Below are 13,239 nucleotides of genomic sequence, written 5' to 3'. Positions count from 1 at the left end.
AAATGTCTGTTAATTTAATTATCAGAAAATTAAGCAAACACTAGTTTGTACCTACTATATTCCAGGGCTGTATCAGATGCTTTCAGATCTATTATTTCCCTGAATTCTTATGAGGAAACGGTTATTCGGGGAAATTACAGACGAACTTGGTCAAGATCACATAACACTTAGTATAATAAGTAGTGGTGTTTGGAACGGAGAACAGCCTGTCAGTATGGATGGTTTCGAAATTGAGGATGATCCACTTCTACAATCTGCGGCTACTATCAAGGCTACCTTGTTCATTTTTTACATTTATGATTTTTAAATTATTATATAAAATGCTTCAGTAAACTTTTCCTGTAAAATAAACTGTCTCAACATTTAGTGTCAAATGACAAGAAACAGTTATTTCCTGTGTATTGGTTCAACTATTGCTTGTGGCCGTGCAGAGCTTCTCTGGCCTCAGCTGGGTTTAATTCCAGGCTTCAGGACAGGTGCCAGTCTGCTCCACGCGTTCTCCTCCTCAGATCTGTTCTCAAGGATATTGGAGCACGTTTTTTTCAGGGTGGAGGGCAGACTCACAGGGAAATAGAAACACAAACTGCCTTCTAAAGCTTGTGCTTGGAGCTGGCATGCAGTTATTTCACTCGTCCAAGCAACGGCAAGGCCACGCCCAAAGTCAGTGGGCGTGGGGAGGATACTCCACCCACATCGAGGCCTGACAAAGATGGGGAGGGTACTAAGGACAGTGAGCAAAAAATGTATGTCTAAGTAAACATAAAAATAATGTTTTATAATTATATAATCATGTTGTCATTTTTAAAAAAGTTAATTGCTCTAATAATCTGCAACATTCAGAAACTAACATATTTTCAGTGCGAGGCAAAACCACATTTCAAACAAAGAAGCATTGTTTAAACCAGTTAGGTGTAGGTTGGTGAGGTAAATTCCATTTGCCATTTCATGAGATTTATTAAAAATTGACAATGCTAAAATCAGAAACATTAATAATTGTGAGAAGACTACTTGTTAATTTGCATTTAATTCTTCATAGGCAAATATGTGGTGATCTGGGGTATATATAATACAAGTTTCTAAAAACTGGGATATGTACCCTGGCTGGTGTACTCAGTGTATTGAGCACGGGCTGTGAACCAGAGGGTTGCTGGTTCAAATCCCAGTCAGGGCGCATGCCTGGATTGTGGGCCAGGTCCCAAGTGGGGGCCATGTGAAAGGCAACCACACATTGATGTTTCTCTCCCTCTCTTTGTCTCTCCCTTCCCCTCTTTCTAAAAATAAATAATTAAAATCTTTTTAAAAACCTGGGATATGCCACCCTCAATTTTCATATATATGTAGATTTCTGCCACCAACCCACGGATATTCATTTTAAATTTCTTACCAAACTCTGTGCCATGGACAGTTTCCAAAGTAGATCTCAGTGACCTCTGCCTCATGATATTCATGCCCTGTGTAATAATGCCATTTCTTTATCTGTAGACTGGGCCTAGTAACTCACTTCTTATCACTAGAAGATGCCAAAGTGATGGGATGTCACTTCAGGAATTAGGTTATAAGAGCCCGTAACTTCCATCTTCTCACTTGCTTGTTTAACAAAACAAGCTGCCACATGTGAGTTGCTCTCTGGCAAGGCCCATAGGACAAGGCGCTAGGGGCAGCCTCTGGCCAGCAGATGTGAAGAAGTAATTCTTGCCAGCAATGATGTAAGTGATCTTGGAAATGCTCCTTCCCTAGTCAACCCCTGGGCAAAACCTTGATTGCGGCCTATGAGATACTGTGAAACAAAGGGACTACCTGTCACACCTGGATGTCTGTGAGATAATAAATGTTTTAAGCTCCTGAATGTTGAAGGTTTATTTGTTACACCACAATAGACAACTGTTATATACTGCTATTTCTCTTCATATATTCTGTAATGACTTCATAAGGAGTATAAATATTTTAGATTATAACTACATTGCAGGTGTCTTATGAGTACTCACCTAATCAGCTATTCTATAGCATAGTGGTTTTAATAAAGCTTATTTCTTTGGGATTCTTAAATTTCTTTGAAAAACTCATTTTCTTCTAGCTAATATCTTAGTTCATTAATTGTCTCCAGATGCATGCTATGTTGTTTCTGAGGTCTTTGATGGCAAGTCTTAGTGGGTTGCTAGATGGCAAAAGTTGACTAGTGGAAACTGTTTGTCTTTAAAGCTCCTAAGTCATGACACTGTTAAAGTCCTAGAGGAGAACATAAGCAGGAAAAGCTCAGATATTCCATGCAGCAGTATTTTCACTGATATGTCCCCTAGAGCAAGGGACATAAAGGAAAGAATAAACAAATGGGATCTCATGAAAACAAAAAGCTTCTGCGTGGCTAAAGAAAACAGCATTAAAATGAAAACAGAACCAACTGTAATGGAAAACATTTACCAATGATACCTCAGACAAGGGTTTGATCTCCAAAATATATGAAAAACTCACACGACTTCACTTTAAGAAGACAAGCAACCCAATTAAAAAATGGGCCTAGGACTTGAACAGACACTTCTCCGAAGAGGACATACAGAGGGTCTAGAGACATATGAAAAGATGCTCAGTATTGCTAGCTATCAGAGAGATGCAAATTAAAACCACAGTGAGATACCACTCACACCATTAAGAATGGCCATCATAAACAAAGCAACAAACAACAAGTGTTGGAGAGGATGTGGAGAAAAGGGAACCCTAGTGTGCTGTTGGTGGGATTGCAGACTGGTGCAACCTCTGTGGAAAACAGTATGGAATTTCCTCAAAAAACTAAAAATGGAACTGCCTTTTGACCTGGTAATTCCACTGCTAGGATTATATCCTAAGAACTCTGAAACACCAATCCAAAAGAACCTATGCACCCCAAAGTTCATTGCAGCACAGTTTTCAATAGCCAAGTGCTGGAAGCAACCTAAGTGCCCACCAGTAAATGAATGGATCAAAAAATTGTGGTACATTTACACAATGGAATTCTATGCAGCAGAAAGAAAGAAGGAGCTCCTACCCTTTGCAACAGCGTGGATGGAACTGGAAAGCATTATGCTAAGTGAAATAAGCCAGGCGGTGAAAGACAAATACTATATGATCTCACCTTTAACAGGAACCTAATCAACAAAACGAACAAGCAAGCAAAATATAACCAAAGACACTGAAATTGAGAACAGGCTGACAGTGACCAGAGGGGAGAGGAGAGGGGATTATAGGGGAAAAATGTGAAGGGTTTGCAGGAACTATTATAAAGGACACATGGACAGTATAATGAGGGGGGGTAGAAACAGCGGAGGGAGGAGGGGAGGGTTGAGGTGGTGGGGAGGGGTGAGAGGAAAGGGCACAAAGCTGTACTTGAACAACAATAAAAAATGTTAAAAAAAAGAGGACATTTAAATGACAAAAAAATAAAAAATAAAAATAAAGCTCAGTACTGTCATGAGGAATACCAGGCTTTAACTCAAGTCTACTTTGGGTATAGCTCATCATTATAACATACTTTTACTTGAGCAAATTTTAAGTAATATTTTCAGTTACTTTTCTCTAATGCTATCTAAGAAAGGAACAAGATGAGAAGGAAAAGCATATTTTCCCTTTCCCTAACCTGATATACTCACTTGACCTTTCTCCTTGAGAATTCTAAAATATACTGTCTTTTTTGTGGGGTGGGGAAACAACACCAGATGGAGTCTCCTGGGAATATTCCCAGTTTTAATTCTGCTATAAATATTTCCATTGCTTTAGATATCATGAATATATATACTTAAAGTTACTGTTGCTTAGAGATGGCAGACAGTACATGTTTATTTACTTTTTTAAAACAAGGGTTTAGTCTTTTCCCCTTGTTTTCCAGGAGAGTGTGTGTGTGTGTGTGTGTGTGATTTAAGACTAGTACACTAGATAACATAGCAATCCTTCCAGCATCCTAGAGCTTGAGAAAAAAAAAAAAACACTTTATTCTCTGGTCTGTTAGATGGTATCCAGACTATATTTCAGAAAACAACCATTTAGTCTGAGGTTTAAAACTCCCATGAGACCTCTGTTTAGCCCTCACTGCTAATATACTTCTGCATTTAACATCATATTCCTGTACTGACGAGTACAGGCAACAAGGATAATTTAATCATCTGTTTACAACAGTGTCCTGGCTCTTCTTCTGGGCTCTGTGCTTCCCCTCACAGTTCTGTTCCCAGATCTGTCATTGTCCTTCATTCAATCCCTCTTTCCAGCTGAGAAGGCACTCCCTTTTATTCTCTCTGTGTCAGTCCTGAGGGCTCAGTCTACGTCTCAGCTCTTTTAAAAAGCCTTTTAATGCTCCTCCACTCATCTCTTTGATTTCCTACTGCATGGATCTTTTCCTATAGAACCTTATATTGATTTGTTCATGAATTGTTTCAAACATACAAGTTTTTATTATTTCCTTATCATGCATAGCAGTCAAAGCTCTTGCCTTTTCTATATAGTTATTTTCTCTAGACTAAAAGTGACAGGTAATTAGCAGTGGTATTTTAAGCCTTGGAAAATTGATGGATGAATATTTGAGGTCAGGCTATCTGCCCAGTTTCCTCGAATACCGTCTCAAGAAAAAACTTATGTGCGTGTGAGTGCAATTTTAGGGAGATAGGGAGAACTCTCTGCTTGCTTATGTCTCATATGGCCCTGTGGGCCCTGCTATTATGCTGAAAGATTTACCCTTAACTGCTTATCGATTCCTGAACCAATCAACATTGTTGTGAAATATAGTCAGTTCTCAGCAAAATTATCATGAATATATTATAGTGAGTATATAAAGTACTCAGATCTCTATTTAGTTGTCAGTTTTTCCAGTCAAGGTTCTTTGGTAATCATTCATGGGTTCAGTCTACACATTGCACTTTGTTATGTCTCCTTGAGAGGAACTTAAAAAAAAATCATGGGATATAAAGATGGCTCTCTGCTAGAACTTAAACCTATCGTGAGAGTGACACTAAACGTAGGAGGAGGGAGCGCAGGGTAAGCATACCCCCTAAATGTTACCTTAAACCAGATTTAGGATTAGTGTGTGTCTTTAATAGTTTAAGTTTAGTGTGTGTGTGTGTGTGTGTGTGAGAGGGAGAGAGAGAGAGAGAGAGAGAGAGAGAGAGAGAGAGAGAGAGAGAGAGAGAGAGACAGAAAGAGAGGGAATAAATAAAGGACTAAGAAATATTGAGAGAGTATTGTTATCAGTGAGAATTAGTAATACTGTGACTTTCCTGGAGCTGAGCATTCAAATACAATGATAAATAATTCGGGAACATTAAACTGAAAATATTGACTATCTTTGCTGACACCAAGAGGTATAAGTGTATTAATTCATTTAACATGGAAAACTATTTTGCTTTAGGAACTGAAATTATACAGACTCTTCAAAGTTGGTAAAAGTGCCAAATATTTAGAGGGAGTGAAAAAGATTGCCCACTTGGATGTTTGACGATATTTGAATATTTAGAATTGTGTAGATAAGATATCTGTTTGAATTTTCACATTATATATATTTCATTTTTATATTAATGTAAAATCTGAGACAACACAAATATTTATTAACTGCCTGCTGATAATTATAGGCCGAGGGAAGATGAGCATAGTGATAGAAATGGGGATGGCTGGGGTGGGGGGGAGTGGTGGGGGAAAGAGAGACAACTGTAATTGAACAACAATGAAAAATGTGAAAGGAAAAGAAGTTAAAAGAGGAAAGGTTGGCTTGAAGATTGAATTTTATTTTGTACAGAATAAAGAATCTTAAAGTGTCTTTACTAGTAGTGACTGCTACACAGTATACTTTAAAATTTTATTTGAAAATATTTTCTACATAATTGAATTTTCCTGTGTACTGTTCCATTGTCTTAACACAATTGTAGATCAGTGTAACTGTCACCACTGCCAGTCCACGGAACAGTTCCGTTACCCCAAACAGCCTCGGCTATTCTCTCAGAGTCACACCATCAGGCACAGCCAACCTCTAACAGCCACTGGCCTGTTCCCAATAACTGTGGTTTTTTCTTTTTGACAATGTCACATGAATGGACTCATACGGAATATAAATTTTAGGGACTAGTTTCTTTCACTCAGCATAATGTCTTGGTTGTCTATATTAGTGCTTGTTTCTTGTTATTGCTGAGTAGTATTGTACTTTATGGATGTACCACTGTTTATGAATTACATTTGGGATGTTTCCAGTTTTGGTGATTATGAGTGGAGATACTATAAACATTTATCTACAGATTATTGAGTGAATATAAGGTTTTCATGTTTCTAAGGTAAATCCAGGAATGGGGTTGCTGCTAAGTGTATGTATAACTTCAAAAAAGTTAAAAGAAACTGCCTATTTTTTTAGAGTAGTTTTCCTATTTTGTATTCTCGCTAGCAGTGGATGAGAGTTCCAGTTGCTCTGCACTTTCTCAAAACTTGGTATTTCAGTTAAAAATATATTAGTCATTCTTGTAGGTGTACAGTGGTATCTCACTTTGGTTTTAATTTGCATTTCTGTAATGACGTTGAATGCTTTTTCATGTATTTATTTGCCATCCATTTGTGTGTCTTTTTTAGTGAAGTGTTTGTTCAAGTTTTTGCCCACTTTAAATTGGGTTGATTGTTTCCTTATTGTTGAGTTTTGAGAGTCCTTCATATTTCTGAGGCTCTGACTGACATTGATACCAATGAAAACAGTGTATCAGGCAAAAATGTCTACAGGCAAAGAAAGAAAGGAGGGAGCAGTATCTAACTATATTTTGAAGTGTTCCTTGTATATCTGTTAATATTTTGTATTAAGGCATGACAGTTATTATCTCTGAATATCTACTTGAATAGTGAATGGTTTGCTTACTGGCTTTAATAGACGGCACCTTTATTATAGCTTGTACACTGGACTTCCACAGCAACCCAGTAAGACATCACTCACGTGTCACAGAGGAGAAAACTGGTGGGCTCAGAGAGACCAGGATTTGTCCAAGGTCACATAAACGGGTGAGTTGGAACTGGAAACCGGCAATATGGCCCCCGTGCCATGTCCTCTTCTCAGGGTCTCTGAACAGCTTGGAAGTGAAATTTCGCCCACTTTCTGAGTGTAATCCATCTGGTCACAGTTTGGGAGGGCAGAAACCCTGTGAACAGACCACTCATTAACCATTCACACCAAGTACACGAATACAGTACATATTTTTGGTGACAATCTAAGGTTCCTCTTGGATATTCTTGGGTGAGACACTCAAGACCTGATCACCCATGCTCAGCTTCAAACTCATATGAGGTCCTCAAGTCATATTTTTAACCATGGGCTGCTTAAGAGCTGTTTGCTTTTTTACAATTAGAAATTTCTCATAAAAATTTTCCAAAAAAAAATACCAAACTAAAATTATTTAATTTTTCTTAAAATCAATAGAAAGATCTGCACAGATTAGCAAACTTATGTGTAAAACTGGCTATAGTCTAAGAATAAAATATAACTGGAACCACAACACAACTTAATAAATTGGATCTTTATTCTAAGGTTGGATGTGAATTACACAAAATGACTTGAAGAAAATCATAGTTTCCAAATCTAGCAGATGTTGTTATGCTTCTCAAATCCATTTCCATTTTCTTTTACTTCTGTGAATACAAATTTACCCAACTGATATTTATGGTCTTTGGAAAGTCTTTTAGCTGTTCCCAAGGACGGAGATAGTATTACAGACTTTGTATAGCGATGTACAAATAGCTAAGTGGAAAAACTTGGAGATCTCCTCTACAACCGATCCCTAAGTTGGGTTAGACCTTCGTTCTTTACAGACCAAAGAAAAGTGTTTTTCCCTGTCCCTCACTGGAGAATTACAGAATTATAGAAGAGTCTTTGCACATGATTAGACCATGAAATTTGAAGGAGTGTCAAACTTACTTGGGCTTGGGAAAGCTTTTTTAGGAATAGTGCCCTGGCAGAGGTGAGGTATTTTCATTAGATTTATTAGCCAAGAAACAAAAGCTTATTTTAATGTTCCCGCTGGCCCTATGCGTTATTTCTCTCTATCTGCTGTGGAGGGAAATAATTAAATTATTGATGTTTGTTGGCCCGTACATGCAGCTGCTTCTTCATTTATCTTGTTCATACACCCAGTGTAAATATTCTAGACTTCGAGCAAATCAGTGACTCAAGACCAAAAATGTATTGGTTGGGCTGGTGATGCCAGTGTTTTAATTCCCTCCAACGAAAGTGGTGTGGACTGATTTTATCTGCTGCCAACATGAGTCCTAGTATGATTAAGTTCAGAATATTTAAGTATGTATTTCCAGTGTTTAAAAATATCCCTCTCTAGGACTGCTTCAGAAATGTAAACTAATGTTTCTTGAATTACTGTCGCCCTGAACAATATGGAAGTGCAGACACAAAGGCTCCCCTGTCGCATTAGCGACCGTGTGTACAGCCTGCCTGGCACACCTGGGGAAGTGGGGTGGTCAGGAAGAAGGGGTGGAGATCTGTTTTCCTGAAGCCACATTTAAAATATGATCTTGGAAAAAATCTTCTCTCCCCACATTCCATATTCACGCTGGGGTTCCTTGCTCTGGGGTCAGATGAGTTCCATCTGAGAGTCTGTGCTACACTGGTGTCACATAGGACATTCGGCTTGTATACACTCCTCTTCCCTCCATAAAAGACTTTTCATGATCCGAACATTGAGGGAAAATATTTCCAGATTATACTGAAAGACATAAAGTGGACTTTTAAAAAGGACTTCTGTTGCAATACGATTTAGAGAATGTCATTCTGGAAACATTGGAGAACACAAATGAAATATTAATAAGGACATTCTTTGATGTTCCCTCAACTGACAAAGCACTTATTGATGCTGCTTCATCTAATACATCAGGGAGAGGAGGAACCCAGAGCTGGTTTCCACAGATAACCATTCATTTTACTTTGCTACCTTGACAAACTTTTCAACAGTGCTATGAAGCAGAAAATTCAGCGATTAGAGAGCTCTCTCCGAAGAGAGCAGACAAAAGCGCAGATTGTGCTTTGTATTGCTGGGAGACATTGATGAAATAATTTAGGACAAGTCCTCTCTCCTTTCCTTTTAGATGGTGGCCAAAAGACATTTCTCATGGGCTGCTGCAACATCTTTGAGTAGCTCTAATTGGCACTGTGAAGTTTGGAGATGGAATTACCTGGATGGTGGTGGTGGTGGGGATACTGGGTGCCCCAGGGAAGCTGTGTTATTTCCTGGTACTTAAGTATGTGGTACAATTTGGCACTTCCAGTGTCCTTAATAAAGTGCATCCCCAGGAAATTTGCCGGAGATCTCTGTTTTATTACCAAAATTTTAAACTTCTGAACTTGAGACAAGCTGTAGCAAAGGCATGTTGTGTTCTAACAAAAATATTTTGGATGTTTTAATGATAACAAATTGCTGATTTTATCCTTTTATTACTTAAAAAATGCTTTAGGGTTTTCACCTTATGGACAAGAGGGGAAATAGCCAGCCAAGGATAGTCATTTTCAAGAATGTCATGTTGTTTAATGTATACAGAGGAGTAGCTAATGGAAGAATTAATTACTTGGCAAATCGCTTAGTGCATCAAAATCAGAAAAGAGAATTGGCCCTAGGGAAGGGTCGTACCCACAGTGTCGCGGGGGAAACAGTTTACACTATTTATTTTCATCTAGTGTGAGAAAGTTTACAAACAAAGTGGCAGTTTTTCATTTCTGCCCCTCCGCTATGCCCTCTCACTATGAAGTCGTCTCAAGTGCCTCACAGTCTTGGGGTCCAGTGAATACAGTCTCACTTCACTTCGGGTGTTCTTTAAACAATCTGTCCACATATAGAGAGTTCGCACAGGCCTGGTGTCTCACTAGTTAACCCAAATATTTACTTGTCCCTTTTCATCATGGTAGGGTTTAGCTAGTTTGAAAATAATTTTATGGTTGGTTTGGAGTATCTTTTTTTATTCTGATAGATTAAAAGATATATATGTATATATCTTATTTACTATATCTAATTTAATATATCTCCTATAATCGTGTGTGTGTATATATATATGCATATATATATATATATATATATATATATAAAATTTAGTACATAAATTTTTCTACCCTTTGGACATTATACTATTATCATCATCATGGACTAACAACATTACTGTAATCAAATGTGTAAATAGAGGAAACTAACTGTTAAAGTGAATTCAGAGTGGTATCGGGACCGTTAGTTCTAGGACACTGCACAGAAGTGTCCTGTGTGCTATGGATCTCGTTTTTCAGCTCCGTTTTGGATTGTGTTCTACGTTAGAATGAGCTTCTGAACATCGTTAAGCTTCTCTTTAGATTCTGAGACTGGGTTTGGCCAATTTTCCTTCTGACAGCTCTGCTACAGTTCCTAACGTTCTATGGTAGCTACCATTGGCCGTAGTATGGAACCGGCGATCTCGGCGTTGGGACAGTGCGCTGAGACTCCTCAGATCAGAAAACTTTATATAAATATTTACACAAATATTTCAGATTTGTAACCTGGTGTGTCTACCTCATCCCATTCCCCAATTTCCCACTACACTGATGTTTCTCTCTCTTTTTCTCCCTCCTTCCCTTCTCTAAAAATAAAAAAATAAAGTCTTTAAGAAAAAAAATATTGTTTAAGTTGTGCTTTTAAAATACTCTGGTGAAGCTTGAGATAAATGCTATTCAGATACACAATATTAAAACTCAGTTTACTCACAGGTAAAACTAATCCAATAGAATACATGCTCCATGGAGGCAGGGACCTGGCTGCCACAAAGTTAGCCCCAGTCTCAATACCCGGGACACTCCGTTGCGCATTCGATGACTTCAGGAACTATTAGTGAAATTAACACACTTAGCACCAGTTTTGCCAGACTGTGAACTATCCAGTAAACGCGCCTGTATTTAAGCAAGTAAAACATGCATTCAACAGAGGTTACTTAGAATAAGAAGCAGTATCAATGAGTCTACAAATTTTGCTGTATATGCAAAAAGCCTAGAATAAGCAAGTCTAGGGTAGTGATGAGTCTAATCCAAAAAATTGTTGAGTGCGTATAGCTCCTGTTTGCTTACTGAGACAACTTTTTCTTGCTTTCTTTACCCAGAAATGCTGTGGGTTATAAGCCATAGACATTAATTAGCACAGTGCCAAGGAAGTGGACAGCTTCTACTGCCTTTGCCACACACTCTCCGTCTTGTGTCCCGTATTGTGTTAGCTGTCACCACCCTGGCATTTGCACGAAACAAAGTCTCACCCGAACTAGATGTTCTCCGATTCCTTCAATGGTATTTTATCCACTTTAAAATTTATTCCTTTGTCTCTTTTAAAACTTGTATTTATGTATTCACTTTTGAAGTGAATTTGATTTACTTATTTTTCCACTTGCATAAATTAACCAAAGTGGATTAGAACATCTTTGTCTTCTTCTGAAGTGAGGGAATGGACAATATTTTCATTCCTGAAGTTGTAACTTTCAGGAATGTAACCTGTGTACTGATGAGTCCGAATTAATAACTCTAGTCTAGTCCTATCAAGCAGCTCTAATCCTATGTCTCTCACTTCCTACTCGGAAGCTCTAGAGTAGAGTAGACCCAATTTGGGCCTCCACTGGTCCCCGATTACACTTGCATTAAAGTAAATTCACTGTATCGTCCCCTTCCGAACTTGATTTTCTGCCTCTATTTTTCACCTAAGTGAATTGATTTTCCCAGTTTCTTTCAGTGATAAAGTCGCTTAATTCACAGTGATAATTCAATATCTATCCACTATTCAACTTTGTCTCTCACCAAATTACAACTTTGATCACTAATAAATACATTAATTTTTTTTTAATTTAAATTTTTATTGTTATTCAATTACAGTTGTATGCCTTTTCTCCCCATCCCTCCACCCCACCCCAGCTGAACCCACCTCCCTCCCCCACCTAGACCCTCCCCCTTGGTTTTGTCCATGTGTCCTTTATGGTAGTTCCTGTTAAATTAAATTTTTTATGACTCATTCTTATGTTCTCATGTTGATTACTTATGATGCAAGGTTAGCAGTTCACCTTAAAATAAAATAGGAAAATATTGGCTGTCAGTAAAAAGTCTCTTTGATCTGTAGATTGGTTTATGAATCTTTATTTGCTGCTCTGAGGAAGGTTATACGGACATTAAAATTCAGTGAGGTTACTTTTAATTGAAAATCATTGAGAACTAATATAGTCAATAATCATACTTAACATTGGTCCAGGATAGTTACCTATTAATTTTTAAATTGTAATACATTCTGAGAATTACAGAGAAAAATTAGTTTAATCAAGTTTACAGATTCAGAAAGATAAGTTCACAAAGGCTGTGCTTTACCAGAGTCATACAACAAATTGAGAGGAAGAACTAGAATTCAATTTATAATTATAGATTTCCAATTCATTGTGTCTTCTACCAAAATCCCATTCATCCCTATCTTTGAAAAGTTGTACTTAGTAGGAAATTGTACTCAGGATTCATTTTATTTTTAATTTAGTTCTTTGAGTATGCCATGCTCCTTTCGGCCTCAAAGCCTTTTTTTTTTTTTTTTTTTTTTTTGCATATGACATTTCCCTACTTGCGACGTTCTCAGCTTTTTTCCTGCTTCATTTCCCTTTAGCTTATGGACCGCCTTCATCTTTAGGTCCCAGGTCTAACATCAGTCCTTCGGGGCAGCCTTCATTTATAGTTTTGTTGACTCTGATGCTTCCTATAGATATCTGTATTTTTTTCTAAAACGTGCCACAGTGTTCTGCTTTTCAATTTGTGTGTGTGTGATTATTTGTTTAACGACTCTGTTTCCCCTGTAGCCTGTAAGCACTATGAGAGCAGAACTCTGAGTTGATTTTGTTCTCCACTGTTTAGGGGACAGGATGCCTGGTACCTGATAAAACATTAAGTTCATAAAGGAATATGGTAATAGAAGGAAGTAAAAGATTATTCTAAGGAAAAATGTAGAAGAGAAAAAATAAAAAGAAAGAAAAAAACATAAAGAAGGAGTGTTTCTTATGGGTGAGTATTAGCTCCTGAAAGTCCTGAGACTAGAGAGGAAGTCCACGAACCACCTCCACTGAAATGTTCTTCAACCTGGAGTTGGTTTTTGTAAGTGCTTTACGTTATTTACTTACGTTACCCAGCAGCAGTGAACTTGAAAGCGTGCTTACCATAAGCTTCATGATCCCATATTTTCCTGAAGATTGTGATCACTACTTTCTAGATAATGGGTGCCTCTGGGTGCAGGG

General features: G+C 37.8%; 1 long non-coding RNA gene across 2 annotated transcripts in view; it reads left to right on the top strand.

Moving 5' to 3' along the window:
• LOC123478956 (uncharacterized) overlaps positions 1–13,239 on the top strand; it is a 554,890-nt gene that overhangs the window by 211,518 nt on the left and 330,133 nt on the right. For both annotated transcript variants that reach the window (XR_008427024.1, XR_006654396.2), the window contains one exon: positions 6,875–6,984. This is a non-coding gene — a long non-coding RNA (uncharacterized lncRNA). The remainder of the gene's footprint in view (positions 1–6,874; positions 6,985–13,239) is intronic.

Source organism: Desmodus rotundus, chromosome 5 (genome assembly GCF_022682495.2).
Source record: "Desmodus rotundus isolate HL8 chromosome 5, HLdesRot8A.1, whole genome shotgun sequence".
NCBI lineage: Eukaryota > Metazoa > Chordata > Mammalia > Chiroptera > Phyllostomidae > Desmodus > Desmodus rotundus.
This window is presented reverse-complemented; position numbering and strand designations above follow the sequence as displayed.